The sequence below is a fragment of the Episyrphus balteatus genome, chromosome 2, assembly GCF_945859705.1.
Source record: "Episyrphus balteatus chromosome 2, idEpiBalt1.1, whole genome shotgun sequence".
Lineage (NCBI taxonomy): Eukaryota > Metazoa > Arthropoda > Insecta > Diptera > Syrphidae > Episyrphus > Episyrphus balteatus.
The window spans coordinates 29,242,168-29,259,598 of record NC_079135.1 but is presented as its reverse complement, the minus strand read 5'-3'; the positions used below and the strand labels follow the sequence as shown (position 1 = coordinate 29,259,598).

Sequence of the window (17,431 nt, the reverse complement as noted above, 5' to 3'; positions counted from 1 at the left end):
AAATTAATATTTTAAATCAAATAAATTACAGTGTATTTAGGATATAATAAGGTAAGTGTTCACCAAATTTCATAGAAAAATTTTTGTTTTTGAAAAAGATAAAAATAAAAAAAGAAAAACTCGGTTTTTTTAATTTTTCACATAAATTTTGAGGTTATGTGAAAAAATTGTTGATACAAAAGTTGTAGATCTTTGTATTACCTACAACTTTGTCATACAACTTTTTTCTATATGACTTGTAGTTTTGCCGGAAATCGAGATATACCATTTTTTACCATTAAAAACTCAACCCACCCACTTCCCGAACTCGGCTCGCCCGTAATTTATTTTTCCTTTAATTTTCATCATATTCACCTCCTTTTCCAATGGGTTTCATCCTACTATGATTTTTTTGTACTTTTTAATGTTTTCGAAGGCATCGGCACTGGTCTACAATGCCAATTCTTTATTTAAAAAACATAAATTAAATAATTTTTTTTGACGTGATACTTAACGTATTTTCTGACGACATTACCATGTGAAATTATTGTCCGAAAACCGACTTTACAGACACCTAATATTTTTGTTTAGTTACAAGTTAATGATACTGGTGCAAGAAAATATGCAAAATTTCAAAGCTTCATGCAATTTCTGAATATTTCACTTTTTTGGTGTTTCTTGATTTTAGCGCCCTTATTTTTTTTAAGTACCTTAAATTACTTCAAGTTCACACAATAAAATGGGGTTGGGGTCAAAATTCTGCCGGAGTCAAAATTCTTTTGTCAAAATTCTGCTTTCAAAATTCTGCTTTACAAAATTCTGCTTACAAAATTCTGCTTTTAAAAATTCTGTTTTTAAAATTCTGCTTTTCAAAATTCTGCAAAAAATTAAGCGCGCGCTTTTTAACATTTTCCAAACCTTTTATTAATTTTTTGCAGAATTCTGTAAAATCATCTTTTTGAAAAATTATCTGCTTATTTGATTACTTACCTACATAATTTGTCATTTTTTAAATGCGAATTAATTTTTGTTTTATAAATGAATAAATTTGAAAATATTAAGAAAAGGTTTTTAATATTAAACATTTCCGAAAATAACTAAAAATTTATTAATTTATCAAATAAAGATGAATATTCAAAAATTTGAATAAGAAAAGGAATATACAAATCGGTTCCAATTAGTATACATATTTTATTTGAAAGAAAGTCAGTATATGCATTTCAAAAAATATTTGCGACACTTAAATAAAAAAATTTAGTAAAGTACCAATGTTGAATAACATTAATGTGGTGTATTTTTCTTTAGCCAGTGCATATGCTATAAAAAAAAACAGAATTGGCAGAATTTTTTTGTTCAAATATAATGCTGGCAGAATTTTAAAAAGCAGAATTTTGAAAAACAGAATTTTCGCTGAAAAAGCAGAATTTTGAAAAGCAAAATTTTGAAGCCAGAATTTTGACCCGATCCCAATAAAATGTTGTTAATAATTCTGCCTTTAACTTGCCATGCTTTAATTATTTCAGCTAACTGAAAAGAAAAGATAACAAAATTCATGGTGATGGTGGACCTTCGGAACTGTAGTGATATTCCAAAAGTGCTTTTTTTCTCAATTATGAACAAGGTTTTCACTGATTCTCAAAATACAAATTGACGTGTCATTGGCCAAACAATCAACCAAAGTGATACTCTCTAAACTCTAATTCACGAACGAATCACTAAAGTCTTTATAGATCAATTTAGCTTTTTTTTTCATATCTTCTTTTCAAACATGTTTTATCTAGATGAACTGTAACTTATTACATTTAGTAAACTGAACACGTATCGCGAATATATCTCATTTTCAATTTCCTTCGCAGCAAAAAACTTCCTCCACTGAAGCGAATTAAGAGTAGATAAAATTTCTGTCTTCACTATCGTATACCTACTCCACCTTCATTTAAAAAAAAAAAAAAATATAGATACAGTCACACCTATATGTATAAATATACCTAGAACGACATCCTGTCTAGACTTTTAAGAAGTTAAAGCAGAAGATTCATAGGAGAAAAAAAGAGAAAACAAACCAAACCTTCGAGTCTATATCTTTGCTAACAAAAATTTATCGAAGGTTTGCCGCAAAGTGTTTTCTCGTCCTATTTTTTTTTCTCTGTGTATTCTAGATACAGACACCACACCACACAAACCACAAGCCAAATCATGCCTTTTTCTCAAGTACTTTTGGCCAGCCGGTAATAGTATAGAAAACAGTATGAAGCCCAATGAGCAATGAACTTTTTGAAATTCATCAAAATTGAAACAAGAATAACAGAACAAAATATAAATGCCTGAATGCACCCACTCTGCAGCAACCAGCAGCAGTAAAGATGAAGAAAAACTTATGAAAATTGGATACAAGCAGAATTCCAATCCAAAACCTCAGCCTTGGGGTCGAAAATGCGGTTCCAAAAGGATACCCACAAAAAAGCCAAATAAAATAAAATAATATCCAAAGGAAAAAACAAGAAAAAGTCCTTTTTTTCGAAAGTAATATTTTGGGGTTGAAAACGATTCGAGGACGAAAACCATCATGCCCAAGACCAATTCTCTATTATATCCCCTAAAGAATATCAAACCTATTCCTACTATCAAGGCAGGGTGAAAAAGTTTTTTTTTTTTTCATTTGAAACTCGTGGTGGATCCATCACCACCTTTGATTAAAATAAAAGTTTTCCTTGGTCCTGAAGTGTTTTTTCGTATCCTCGTTCCTGTTCCTGGCACATGAACACATGTACACCATAGAGTGTACTCTCTGATTCCCAGCAACACGGAAGAATCTGTATAACTTTATTATTAAATAAAAAAAGAGAAAAAGAAAAATTTTATGCAAGGACATAAGCGAACATAAGAAAAGATGGAAACCTAGAAAAATAGAAAAAAAAAATCTGCGAATATTTTTTCTCAACTATCTCGGTGAGAGAGATGCACAGACAATTTCTGGAAAAAAAATAAGGTATATAGTCAAACATTTATGTACCACCAACCGATTTGGTGTCGTCATGATTCTTTTCCAATTTCAATTTATACAGAGAACATTTTTGAGGTTTCACATAAAATGTGGGTGGTTTTTTTTTTTTTTTTTTTTTTTGTCTGCAAAAGAAAAGTACGACTCAAAGTCATTCCTGTGGGATTCTTTTGTAATAAAATGTCCTTAGTTCTACTATAATATCCCTCAACATAGTAAGTGTGGGTTAGGTTTTTCTTTGGAAATGAAAGAAAATACGATTTTCATTTAGATGTTATTGAAAAATGTTCGGACTATAGTTGAGTGTATAATAATGAGGTATTTTATGCAAGGATTTTTGAGCAAGTTGTATGTGCGTGTGAGTGAGGAAGATTTATATGCATTTATGAGGAAATGATTGGAGGAAATTAGATTTCAATTGTTAGTTAAAATGAAATTAGATTTTGTGATGAAACTGATTTTATATCGATTTGATTGGAGTTTTTTTTTTTTTTTGACTTACCTTAAGATTGTATGTTTGTGATTTTGAAAAAAAAAATATTTTCAAAGAGTTTCTGGAATGAAATAACAAAATAATAAATGGTTATAATAATTTTCTGTAATGTTGCAATAATTGGTTAAGATTTTAAATTATTTTTAAATTTCAACGACGGGATTTTAAAATAAAACAAATATCAAATTGAACTGAGTTTTTTTTTTTTTATTTGACATAGAGCCTTTAAAAGTTTGACAAATAGCGCGATTCCTTGCAGCTTTTCTGTTACTCCATGATCCTTACAATTAAGGATTAAAATGTATAAATGCTTGAGGAGCATTAGGACCATAAAAATAGTTCTGTTGGTTTGGGATGATATTCCACTAAAAACAGCAAAACAAGTTGGGTTTTTATTTCATTTATTTTTGTGATATTTTTTCATTTCGTTGGGACCTTATTGCATGGCGGCATTATTTTATTATGAAAAAAAAACTCCAGCTTGGAGCCTTATTGCATTTTTTTCTTTTAAGGGCCTTATTTCATAGGGCTAAATTTCGTGGAGCCGAACAAATTTAGCGTGTGGCCTGAATATAAAAAAGAAACTTTTTTGGACCACCACCCTAAAAATCGTATTTTTGTTTCGATGACAAATTAATCATTTGAACTTAAGGTCTTAGGCGTTTTACGCTAATCATTGGCTTTTTGGCACTACAGATTTTAGTGTCTCTTCGAAAAGAACACCCTTTCACCAAAATTTTTTATATAGACTTATTTTATTTGTAATTCTAATGACAAAGACAATGTTTTTAATAAATAAGTTAAGTGTACCTTTGTACCTTTTATACCATTGATTTTATTGGACTTATCACGGATTTTTCTTATTTCCCAAAAAAAAAACACCTTTTCACCTAAAATATTTTAATAGACTGCTTTCTGAGTTACTGTTATAAATGAATTATTTCTACCAATTTTTATTGGGGTACCTACCATTTTTGTCCCAGTTTTTGTAGTAGGTATACATATTCTGAGTTTCATCATTTCCTAAAAAAAACACCCTTTCACCCAAGATAATTTTTTAAAATCCGTCCGTAGATTAATAGTTCTTATAACAAACGATACTTTTTCACCAAGTTTATGTCAGCTGTTATGATACATAATAAAAAACACTCTTTCGCCAAAATAATTTTCTTAAACTTTCATCCCGAACTTCATCAGTGAATGATGTTTTCACATTAGCTTCGGTTATATTTTACCTGTTGTACGTATTGACTTTATTTTTATGTCATTGGATTTAACATCAAAAAATACCTTAAAAACATGTGTCGCATGATTATATTCCACAAACAAATTTGTACACTACCTATATTTTTGACCATCATCCCCTTTTGTCCTCGAAAAAACACTCTACCACCCAATTTTTTTTAATAGACTTTTTTTAATCCTCGGTTCTTATCTCCAAAGCAAACTTTTTGGCAAGTTTTATGAGGGTAACAGTTTTTTTTTTATTTGTTGATATTAAACGGGTAAAATTGTACTATTAGAATAGTAGTTATTAAAAATAAATAGGTAAGTATAGACTTATTCTTATTACTAAAAGAAACTCCTGGGGGAGAAATGGCTTTGTTTATGAAGCATGTTTGAAAACTTATTTTAGTTCTAACCGGATTGGTTGTATCTTAGTTTCCTAGGAACAATATTCGTCTTTCGAAAATTTGAATTCCAATCTATTTTTCAAAGTTTTAATCAAATTTGCAGTTTTCAGAATTTTCATTGTGAAATAAGAGTTGAAAATTTTGTTGGATTTCCCTAAAACGATATACTTCAATTTAATACATCAAGATAAATAGTATTTCTTCAAAGTGCTTAACCAACAACTCAGTAGAAATGTAATCTAATTCTATTGAATTTAAATCTTGTTTTTCATAATAAAACAAAATTTGTCAATTAAAAAAAAAAAACATACATACATACAAGAATAAATGGATTATAGAATTCAAAATATAAAAAAAAGCCTTTAATACCCCAATACAGCACTGAATTAAATTGTCAAAAAAAAAATTCCTCTCAAGGAAATAAAATATTTTCTCACAATTAATCTTAAGATTTAATAAAAATAATTGATTTTATTATCTTGTTTTTTTGTTTAAATATCAAAGTTGAAAAATCTACAAAGAGAGCCTTGTCAGTTTTTAAGCACATAATTTACCATTCAAAGTCTTATACATGTATCTTATCTTCTTCACATAATTTTTAACTCACTACAACCATTGAACATCAATTTCCTTCAAATTTAAACCTTATCAACAGAATGAGAGAGTTTCAGTGTTAACTGATTACTCTAACAAATTATATTTTATCTCACTCAAAAAAAAAATATATATATTCTCTCCCCCAAATAAGATGAAACCATTAGTCTCATTCATCTTAGAAAACCCTCCTTGGACTCATTCATTGCCTATCCTCTTTCAATCTTTATAAACGATCACATTTGTTTTCAGTGCTGCCGCAACAAAAATCCATGATTGTTGTCATCGGGCTCTAGAGATAGAAAGAGATAAACATATACACATAAAGAATGATGGAATGAGATGAAACAAGTGCTATATATGGAATTGAAATGAAAATGTCCTCATATGTTACAAATGTGTGCTAATGACCTATCGTCGGATATTTTACGGTCCTAATTCACACACATACACATATATAGCCAAAGCATCAGCAGGATATGTGTATCCTTATACCTATACTCCTTCATCTAATTCAAAGAGCGAGCCATATCCTTGGGAAAAGTCAACATCACAACATCCATTCATTGTGTTTTCCCAGGCAAAGGCGGCTCAAGACCTATAAAATAGAAGAAGAAGAAGACAAGGACGAAGAGAGATCCTGTATACGATTTCACAAAAGCCATTTATAAAGTGGATTTCCTTTCTCCACATTCTCAAGATGCCAAAATACTCTCCTTTCTAGTATTGAGCCCCCAAAAGATATAAATGTATATATTCTATATCCTCCTATATCCCAGCTCCAGGACATCAGGAGAGTTGTATATTTTAGTCCTCTGTGTGTGCTTTCCTGTTGCCATCTTTTTATTCCTTCTTCATCTTTCTTTTCTATACATATATTTTGCCTTCGTGTCGTCTATGTAATTCAATTAGACGCCTCTGTCCTGAATACAAATTGGACCGAACTGAAGCTAGAGAATTTCATTTGTTAGCAAAGGACTTCAAATGCGACCACTATACTGTTACTCTCTATACGATTGTATAGGGACTAAGCGCAGGCGGTAGCTATATACCTATGGAGCGGAGCAGAGAGACAAAAGTCCAAAATATACCCAGTGTCAACGTGTGGAGGGATTATTCGTTATATTCCAAATGCACACGTACAAGGACACCATCACCATAGTCAACGACGACGACTATGAAGACCTCCATTGGGGGGTTAGAGTCTGCAATACAGCAAACTCATTGAGGGATTATTTGTTGAATAGGATACCTGGATAATCCGCTCAGAGTTTTCAAATCATATTCCTTTCGACTGGCCTGGCTGTTCTAACCTTCTTTTCTGTCATCATCATCATCCTCTACCCATCCAAGGATAAAAATTATTTTCCAAAGTCCTGTCCTGATTGTGTGTGGGAAATCTTCCCAGCAGCAGCTGGTAGTGTATTTCCTTTTTTTTTTCTATCGATTCCTAGACTCAATTGAATGGAATTGAATTTGAAGGACTTCATCACCGGAACACCACCACCGTACAAATAAAAAGGTACTCAGGCGAGCGTATACAATAGTCGGGTCACACTCCGACTCCACCTATGTGGCAAGGATAAGCCTCCCCACATTTTCCACCCCAAAAGAATAGAAAGAAACAATTGAATTAACTCAAACATTCAGCACCCGTCGCACAGTGCGGCGACCAGTGGAAAAAAGTCAAAAAATTTGACCTTCTAAAACCAGTTTTGAAGAATGCAAAATTATAGCCAAATGTCTAACTAGATGAACTGTAATTTTTTTTTTTGTAAAATGCAACTACAGCAAGCTACACAACCTCTTAAAGGTAACATGTCAAAAGTAGGCCATTTAGTGATGATTTACGAATAGCTGCACCACGGAGTTAAATTGCTCCAATTAAACCGGTTTTTAATTGGATACTCGTTAGAAGGGTAAGCTTAATATATTTTATTGGTTTTTTTTGCACTTAGATCGTTTTAATAACCGGTAAAGTAACGGTTTATTTCTCACAAAAACAGCTTATTTTCAAAGTTCAGCATAATTTTTGATTCACGAGCATTCATCAAAAAAGTTAATAGGTTATAAAGTGGGAAATACGACCTTTCCAAAAAGGTATCATTCATCCGCGTCCACCCGCGTCCCTGCTAGCTATGACTGATTGTTTCAAGCCTTTTTACACACAATTTGTATGAAAAACGCACTTTTTGAGTTATAAAAATAACAATCCTTAGTGTACTTATATGACAAAAACTTATAACCGAAATAAAAAATGTTTTTATACACAATTTACTTGCCATGAGACTAAAAAATAATGTTAAAAGAAAAGATCATACAAATTAGGCTGTTTTGAATTTTTTCCATACTTTGCACTGAATCAACGCACTGTGCGTCGAGGCAACACTACCGCCATCATCATCATTTTTCTATTGTCCCTTTGTGAAGCTCAGAAAAGGAGCAGGAAGGAGAGTAATATTTCTTTTGTTGTTTAACCATAAAGAGTGAGAGTCTCCATCTCTCTGAATACTTCGTTTCTGCTAATTGCAAATGGGTTAATTAATTCGTTCCACCGAGTAAAATGCACGTTGTTCGGATTGGTTAAAAAAAAAGGACTATATATTTTTACATAGAACCAAAGACCATTCGTACATGCATCCTTTATTTGGCAAAAGGACTTGTAGTTTATTTAGAAATTGGGGTTAATGGTATTGTTCGCAGCAATTTTATCGTGTTGTAAACGGTTTCCGCCGTTGCCGGCCGTGTCGTACACGCACTCTGGCAGAAATTTCAATTGGAATTCTATTTTGGCGCTTTCCAATAAACCGCAGGTGATTGTGGTTGTAAATTGAATACCACCAATGCTCCACTCTTTTGTAATACACAATTGGCTAGCCAATAGCATGGTGCGCATTGTTCTCGGAAGAACAATCAGATTGATATGCGATTATATTTGGTGGCAATGTTTAGCGGTCTGGCACTGTTGTTGTGTACTATAATTTTGGACAAAGAGTTAAATTAACTGAAAGTGTTAGAATTTTGGGATTGCAAAAAGGACTTATAATGGAGGAGGGGAGGGTTAGTGATATCTTATCAATTTATCCCTCAAGGACTTTCGGCATTTGCGATAGTCTATTGTTAGTCTCAACACTGTAATAGGATAATACTAACAGGAAAGCCTTTTGAAATTGGAGCATTGAACTTTTCAAGTTCGTGCAATTTTCAGGAGTTAAAGACCAAAGGGGGAGATATAGGATAACGTGTCCAAGACATTTGTCGAGTTCTTTTCATTACCCTTATTAAATCATGTTAAAAATGTTATGAACTGTAACGCTTCAATTTCACGTTTGAATTCAGTTTATTTTTTTTTTTAAAGTTGCTCCTTTCGAAGAAAGCAGGAATTTTCAAGAAATCATCACATCTATAGTCCATTCAAACTCAACGGAAAATTAAAGAATTTTTGGATGCAAGTAAATCAGCAATCAGACCTCACAGAAACTTTTGGTTTTCTGTGTTAAATAGAGCTCAAAGAGACCTTTCTTTTGATGTTTTACTCGGGGAATTTGGAGGATATTTTATAAAATGTATTTTTTTTAGGCAAGGGATTAACCTTAATTTTTTCTCGAAAATTTAAAAAAAAATAATTTGTAATTTTTTTCCCTAAATGGATAGGCCTATTCGTTGTGAACTAATATCTGTGAACCAAAATTTGTTTCGTGACCTTGATACAAAAATAATTGCCTCCGAATGTAAGAAATACAATATTTCGATTACAAATAATTCAGCAACCAGACGTCCAAGAAACTTTTGGGTTTCATTTATGAATAGAGCTTAAAAAGGTCTTTATGGTTTATTTTGATGTACATTCGTTGGATTTGGGGGACTTTTTTGAAATGTATTATTTTTACGCAAGGGGTTTACCTTGAATTTTTTTTCGAAAATATTAAAAAAATTAATTTTTAATTTTTTACCGAAATGTTAAGCCTGTTCATTGTGAATTCGTATCTGTAAACCAAAACATGTTTCGAGACTTTGGTCCGCAGATATTTGCCTCGGAATGTAAGAAAAACCTTGGTTTTTAGTTATGAAAACAAACAGCCAGAGGGTACAAAGAAAAAATGAGAAGATGATCTTGAAAGACTTAAGGGGCTAAATTGACTAGAGATTGAGATGGCTGAAAGAAACTATTGCATGCAGCTTAGACGCACACAGCGTTGCAGTTAAAAACATAATGTCATTTCCCTGAATTATAATGTTTGAAGAAACATTTCTAAAAGCTATTCTTACGAAAAATTATCAGAGTTTTTGATTTGGATCACTTTGAAGTACGAAATTCTTCGAATTCATATGAACCATCCAATATTTGGAAATGAACACTTCTATAAATAACTTAAATCTGTCCCTGTGGTCCAAAATGCTTTTCCAAATATTTTTTTTTCGTAAAATGCACTTTTGGGAGTTTGGATCGAGCACTTCCTCAATGTTAAAAGATTTCAGTTTTCATAAAAGTCAAAAGTGCTAAAAACAGTATTGAAAAAAATAAACTCGATCTGAACAAAATCGATGAAGTTTGAAAAACAATATTTTGAAAACTATTAAGTTTACATAAACATGTTTAAGGCTCATATTTAATTATGATACATAATTTTTGTCAGAAACTAGTCACTCAAATATTTTCTACATTTTATGAATTTAAACTTTGTATAAAAACTTATAGAAATGCGTTAAACTCTATAGGGGAGAGTGGGGCAGTTTTGAACACGGGGCACATTTGAACACTGCATATAAAATTTTAGTATATCAATCTTTTTTAGAAGTATTTCGATATTTGAACCCGATATCCATAAATGTCAACGATTTTCCATCGTTATCTCCGCTGACTTTCAGATTTATAGGTGGAAGGTGATATTTATAGTGGTTTTGCATTTTTTCAGTTTTTTAGTTGCTAGAGTGTAAAAAAAAATTGGTAAGTGATTTCAAATCGCAATACAGTTTTTGTTAATGGTTAATGAATTTTAAACTAATTGACGGTGAATTTTTGAATGAATATATTAATGTTAAATATTTATTCAACATTTTATGTCGTTGACACAGTGGGGGCAGTTTTGAACAAGTATGGTGGGGCACTTTTGAACATGTTCAAAACCGCCCCGAACAGTTTGTATCAGACATTTTAAGGACACTTGAATGTGTTTTATTTAATAAATCGTAATGTTCTTATAAAAAAAATAATGAAACAAGCATTTGTGGGCAAAATTAAAGAAAAAATGGGAATATGTACAACATAATTGAAGATTTAAAAAAATGCCTGAATTCTTCAAGTTCTGCTAGACTGTTCTCGATGAGAACTCGATTATATACCGCTTAAGCGTTATAGAAATTAAAGTCAAGCTACCTACACCAATTAATGCTCCTGGTACATGAAGAACATCCGCTTTGTTAACATTTGGATTTAATGTCTAGAAATATATCTATATACATATATTGAAAATAAATCTATTTTACTCTGAGAAGCATAAATGGTATGAATACCATTTTTCTAAGATATATTTTAAATGAATTTTTCTTGGCTTTTGTTTTTCTTTTGAACTTATAAATGTGATAAACTGATAACTATAGTTTAAATTTTAATGTTATTTTTTTTGAGTTTTTATTATTTGTTGGTTAATTGAATATGATCTTCTTCTTTTTCTTCTTCTGTGGGGTTCGCCGAGTTAATTGAATATGATATAATAATCAATTTGGAGTTTTTGTATGTTCTTATTAAAAAACTAATGAAAAGTTAAGAATTATTTATTCATTACAACGAAATTAATACTGATGTTCAAAACTGCCCCTTTCATGTTCAAAACTGCCCAATACATGGGGCACTTTTGAACATAAGATCTAATATTGGTTAAAAATTAAAATTAAATATAAATAATATGCTAAAATAACCAGATATAATTTAAAATCGAAGTTAAATATCACTGCTTCATATAAGTAAACTTAACAGATCAATAAATCGAATAAATATCTTTCTAGCAGTTGCGAAAGCAAAAAGTGTTCAAAACTGCCCCACTTTCCACTTACGAGCATACAGAAATGTTTTTTATGGATTTCATCAAAAATCAACTGATCTAATTAATTGCTCAAGAATATAACAATTTACAGTTACGAACAAGATTTTTCAATAAAACAAAAAGTTACACATACGCCACAGTGACCCTTGAAGTTAAATTGCAGAAAATAATGAAACAAACTGAATTGTTGACTCATTGCACACTTAAACCCATGGTCCATAACGTATAAGTAAAAAAAGACAGTATCCATATCCAACTATGTATATCGTAAAAATTAACGAAATAATTTCATACCTTTATTATTATTATTTTTTTTTTTTTCAAAAACAAATCCAAATTTTCCAAAAATTGTTTATTTATTAATTTTATCAATAAAATATTTTTATTTAAACGTCCTCCCTTTCTTAAATAATCACAGCAAACTAACAAGGTATAAATAATTCCTTTTGAGTACAAAAACTTTTCCAATGTCAATCAAAAGAAGACTTTCAAAAGTTTTTCCTCAAAGAACGTAGAACAGTCAACCTCAACCCTCGACCTCTTCTATTTTATTTGTGTTTTTTGTTGGTTTCACAAAAACTAAAAGTTTTAACTTAAAATTAATTCAAGCATACCACAAATTTTTTTTTTTTTTATTCAAGTTAGGCACTAATAAAAGGAAATTAATTTCAAAACAATAAATTAGAACTGAAAGCACACCGAACAAAAGTTTCTTTGGTATATAGTTTTAGACTTTCTATATAAGAGTTGTCCACACATACAAAAAAAAAAAGAAAGAATGAAAGTAGCCATCTTTTACTTACTGTTATTTAACACTCATCCTTCTTCCACTTTTACTTCTTGAAGAGACTGTATTTAAGATTTCAAGAAAGCAAAAACATCTCAAGATGAGAGAACTTGAAAGAACATTAAACCCTCATCATTGGACAGTTGCATGGACCGAAAAGTGATCTATCGTCGGAAAGGGATGAAGATTCAGGTACCTACATGTTCTCACACTATTATGTATGAACTCAAGTCTATTTTGTATATAAAATCCACCCCAAGATCCTATTTCATCATCTTCATCATCACATTCCACTTAATGTTTTGAACCGAAAATTATTTCAAAGTTTTTTTTTTTGCTTTTTTAATATTTCTTGTTTCTTGCCATATCACACCAACTATACTTACATACACACACACACCTATTTAAACCTATAAGAACTATGCCACAACAAGAACAAGAGTTGTTGGGCTTAAGCTCAAGTAGGGACGAGACCATCAAGGAAAAAGGACTTGCGGAGACTTGAGAACTTAACAGCTATAAAAATGAGAACAAGAAGAAGAAGAAGAAAAAAACGAAAACAAATAAACTTGATATACATCATGTAGTTTTAGGCATCCTTGAAGGCCGCATCTGCTGTTGTTGGATGCTGTATACAGAGCTTTTTTTTTTTTTTTGAAAACTCAACTTTTCGGTAGTTTCTTTCCCTCAGAGAGAGAACGGTCTGCATTTTATTTTTTCTTCATTTTTTTCCCGTCAGAATAGTTTCCTGGGAAGTTCTTTTCTGAGCAGTTTTCTAGGTTTTCTGTTGTTTTCCATTTGCTTTACTTTTTCTGAGGTGTTGTTGTGTAATCTTGCACCCACTCTACACCACATTCGACTTCACTCTGGGTATATAGTGTTTAATTAGTAGTTTAGCACGTAAAAGTTATGTTGCGTCGTCATGACGTATACAACCCCTTCCCAATTCAGAAAGCCTTTAGAGACGAAGGCTATATTTGGTTCGTGTGCCGTCTCTAAAGGCTTTTTAAGCTGTGTGCTTGAATGAACTTCTTCAAAAAGTTGGTCATTTCCAAACAGAACAAAACAGAAAGGACGAAATAATCAACAACAACTGCAAAAAAAAAAAAAGTAGTTAACGTGTACATTTTTAACCAACAAACAGAGAAAACGCAGGCGGTCCTTTTGATAAAGCACGAACCTTTGTGGTTTTTCTTTTGTATGCCCACCCGCCAGTTTTATACGACTCAGTTGATCCATTTGAATTTTCCAGGTCTTTTGTGCTCTGTTTTGTGTGCGGTTTATTGTAAAATACAAAATGATGATGGTGGTGTGCAAAGGTACCTACTATATATATTTTTTTTTTCATGAATTTCGTAGTCAAAGGCGTTACAAGTCTGTGTTTTAATTTGAGTTGTTTAATGTTGATTTTTATTTGTAAATGAAAAATCGGGTTATTCAGGTGAAATAAAGTACAAAAATGGGGGGAGTTTTAAGGTCAGACAAAAAGGCTTTGTCTGGTAGACTGTATATATGGGTTTTAAAATTGTTGATTTAAAAGTTGAAACTTAAATAGGTAATTAATTAGTTTATATTGTACCATATTCTAGTAAAGCTTTATCCAATTTAGGTATATAAAAATCTTAGATAATTTACAATTCTAAAATTCTTGATAAAAACTTTCGGCAATTTTGTAAAGAAAAAAATGGAAAAATCACCTCCACTACTTCGACTTTCTAAATAGGAATCATTTCATCAGTCATCACACGACAGACCTATATGTAACCTTATCCTTATCCTCGAAAAATTGACTAAGTTAATCGTTAAAACTACTTATTCCAAATAGGGGTGTGGAAAAGTGCGATTTTTAAAAATAAGTAAAAGCGTATTAAATAAAATGCACGACTGGGTTGCACGAACTTGCTCTTAGAGTTAAAGTTGCTTAAATTTTTAAGACTTTTTATATTGAAATTTGGAAAAAAAATAAAATTCGTTTTTTAAAAAATAAAATAAAATTTGAAATCAAATTGCCCTCCAAAACAAGTATGCAGTTTTGATTGATATATTAAGATGCATTTTTAGAAAAAAAATTTTCAAAATCGTTAGAGCCGTTTTTTAAAAAACTAATTTTTTATAAATAATTTCTTGGAAAAAAAGTTTGAAAATATAAAATCACTAATCAACATCTAAAAACAAAATTTCAAAAAAAATTCAATGTTCCGTTTTCGAAAATTTGATTTTTCAAAAAAAAATTTTCAAATTTTTTTCAAAAACCCAAAAATTGTTTTTTTGGGAAATTTAATTTTTGGTTTATTTTTAAATTTTATAAATGCTTCTTCACAAAAAGTTTCGTTCAAATCGAATAAGCCGTTTCGGAGATAAACGGATTTAAAAAAAAAAAAAAACGGTTCTATGGCAGGTACAGTTAATAATGATTTTCAAAAAAAAAAAAAAATTCATAAGAAGATAGACCTTAGCTTAAAACTATCATTTGAATTTTTTAAACAAAATCGTTGGAGCCGTTTTCGAGATATTTCAATTTTACTAAAATCGGTATATGACAAGTACCGTTATTTTTGGTCCAAAAAAATTAATTCCAAAAATCCTCTGGAGAGTCGCCAAATAACGTTAAATACCAAGTTTGACATCAATCGGTCCATCCGCTTAGGCTGTAGTTGCGTTTACAGACAGACAAACGGACTTCCGGGACCCACTTTTTTGGCATTCTCTACCATCGTAATGTCATGGAAAAATGTTATCTCAACTTTTTTTTTTGTACGAATGCATAACTTGATATAGTACCTATATCGCAAGTAAAAAAGCACGATTTAATAGCTGATATTTTATCACTCTTTAAATAGCAGCTAATGCCGCAAATAACTCCTTATAACAAGGCATTCGATTTTTTCTTCCATGTTCGAATTCACTAGTCAAAAAGTTTTTTTTATAGAAATCAAAGTATATTTTTCTAATAGTTTTTTGTGCGCTGAGCTCGAATCCGAAGTCAGAAAAATTCTATCACATCACGTTTTTGAGATATTACCATGCAAAACATCACAAAAATTGTGTTTTGGACGTTCAAAATTCAATATCTCAAAAACTTTTCACGTTAGAGCTATTCTAATGCTAGATTCAAATTAAGAAGGTCAAAGGCCATTAGAAAATATAATTTAGTTTCTATGGAAAATTATTTCTCGCCAATATTACTGTCATTTACGGAAAAATCGATCTTAAAAATCGTTTTTTTGTTTTTTTCAATTTTTCTCAATTATTTCTAAAACAAAAGTATAGTTTTTCCACACAATCTTAAATAATAGGTTTTAATCTAAATAATTTCATTTCAAACTTTTCAAATATCAAAAATTTTTTCGGTAACGTTTTTGATTGAAAAATAGGCTATTTTTTCAAATAAAATTTGTCAAAAATCCAAAAATTCACTTTTTGCTCAAAAAAAATGTTTAATAGATAGAAAACATAACAAAGTAGTTTTTAACCAAGTTTTGTAAAAATCCAACCATTTTTGTAAAAGATAAAAATAAAAAATCAAAAAAATCGTATTTTTGCATTTTTTCCAATATTTTTGAGGTTATAGAAAAAAATTGTTTGAGTAAAAGTTGTAGACATTTATACTACCTACAACTTTTGCATTTGACTTTTTTCGATAGGACGTCTAGTTTTGACAGAAATTGTAAAAAACCATGATTTTTGATACCCACCCCACTTTTTCGCCCACCCACCCCCTTTCCTCCAATTTTTTTGTGGGCAATTTCTTTTTCCCCTTTCATATACCATTTATCCTAAATTATTGGCACTGGTCTATTAAATGTCTTCCTAATTTAAAATATAATTGAAAATATGGAATGAAAAATAAATTAAAAGTTATTATCTATTTCCGATTTTTGTCATAAGAAATAACTCCTTGAATGCCTGCACTGAAACAATGGTAATTCAAGTCAAATTTTTCTCTACATTTTTGCTTTTTTCATCGTTAACCAAAGCATTAGATATGAAGAACAGAATGTTCACAAAAAATCAGTAAAATTTAAAAAATTTTCTGAAAAAGAGTAGTGAAGTTACAAAAGAACACAGAGCAGTTTTACTTATAAAAGCAGTGAAATCTTCAAGAACATCGAACATTTTTACTGTTCTCCATGTTCACCTGGTCGCTTCATGTTTATCATTGTAAATGTAAGAAAAAAAGAAGACAGCAATTAAGATTGGTTTGGATTTTTGTAAGGCTGAGGAATGAGCAGTGAGCAGCTATATTAAATAGCAATCGCAACTGCTCACTGCTAGCTGTATTAAATAGCAATCGCAACTGCTCACTGCTCAGTGGAAGAGATGAGTGAGTGAAAGTAGCTATCGCAATAGCAGCCTCAGCTCTAATTCCAAATGATGTCAAGAAGACTTGTTAGCAGGTAGGTAAGGACCTGTCGATCAAATACTGTACGTTGTTCCACCGAATCTTACACAAATAGCCAGGAACAAAATTAGAATTATAAAGCGCATTTCTGGCATTATTATATAAGAAGGACTTAAGTCCATATTAAGTAAATACAAAGCACAGTGATGGGACGAATGCATTAAAAAAAAGCATCAACAATTTCTCGTGTTTTAAGTAGTCCCGTTTAAACAAAAGAGCTGAGCGGCAAACTTTATTTTTTATGATTATTTTTGTATGATACATATTTGTATTTTTTAAAGGTTCATGATGGTGACCCTTTTCTCATCGTTTTTTAGAAAAATTATTGATTCTGTTCAATGAAGTTAAAGTTACTAATTTTATGTGATTCCCGACGAAACATTCTTAATAAAAAAAAAATGCTAACACTCACGATTTATACGATTTATAAATTTTCCAATCACCTTAAGTGCCTCCGAGATTAATGCCTCTACTGACAAAATCGAATTCCAACTATG

The 17,431-nt window shown here is 30.8% G+C and overlaps 1 protein-coding gene across 4 annotated transcripts in view; it reads right to left on the bottom strand.

The window, feature by feature from the left end:
* LOC129910239 (uncharacterized protein DDB_G0271670-like) overlaps positions 1-17,431 on the bottom strand; it is a 227,236-nt gene that overhangs the window by 55,896 nt on the left and 153,909 nt on the right. For all 4 annotated transcript variants that reach the window (XM_055987538.1, XM_055987537.1, XM_055987535.1 and 1 more), the window contains exon 5: positions 3,483-3,534. The gene's annotated coding sequence lies outside the window, so the exon portion shown is untranslated. The remainder of the gene's footprint in view (positions 1-3,482; positions 3,535-17,431) is intronic.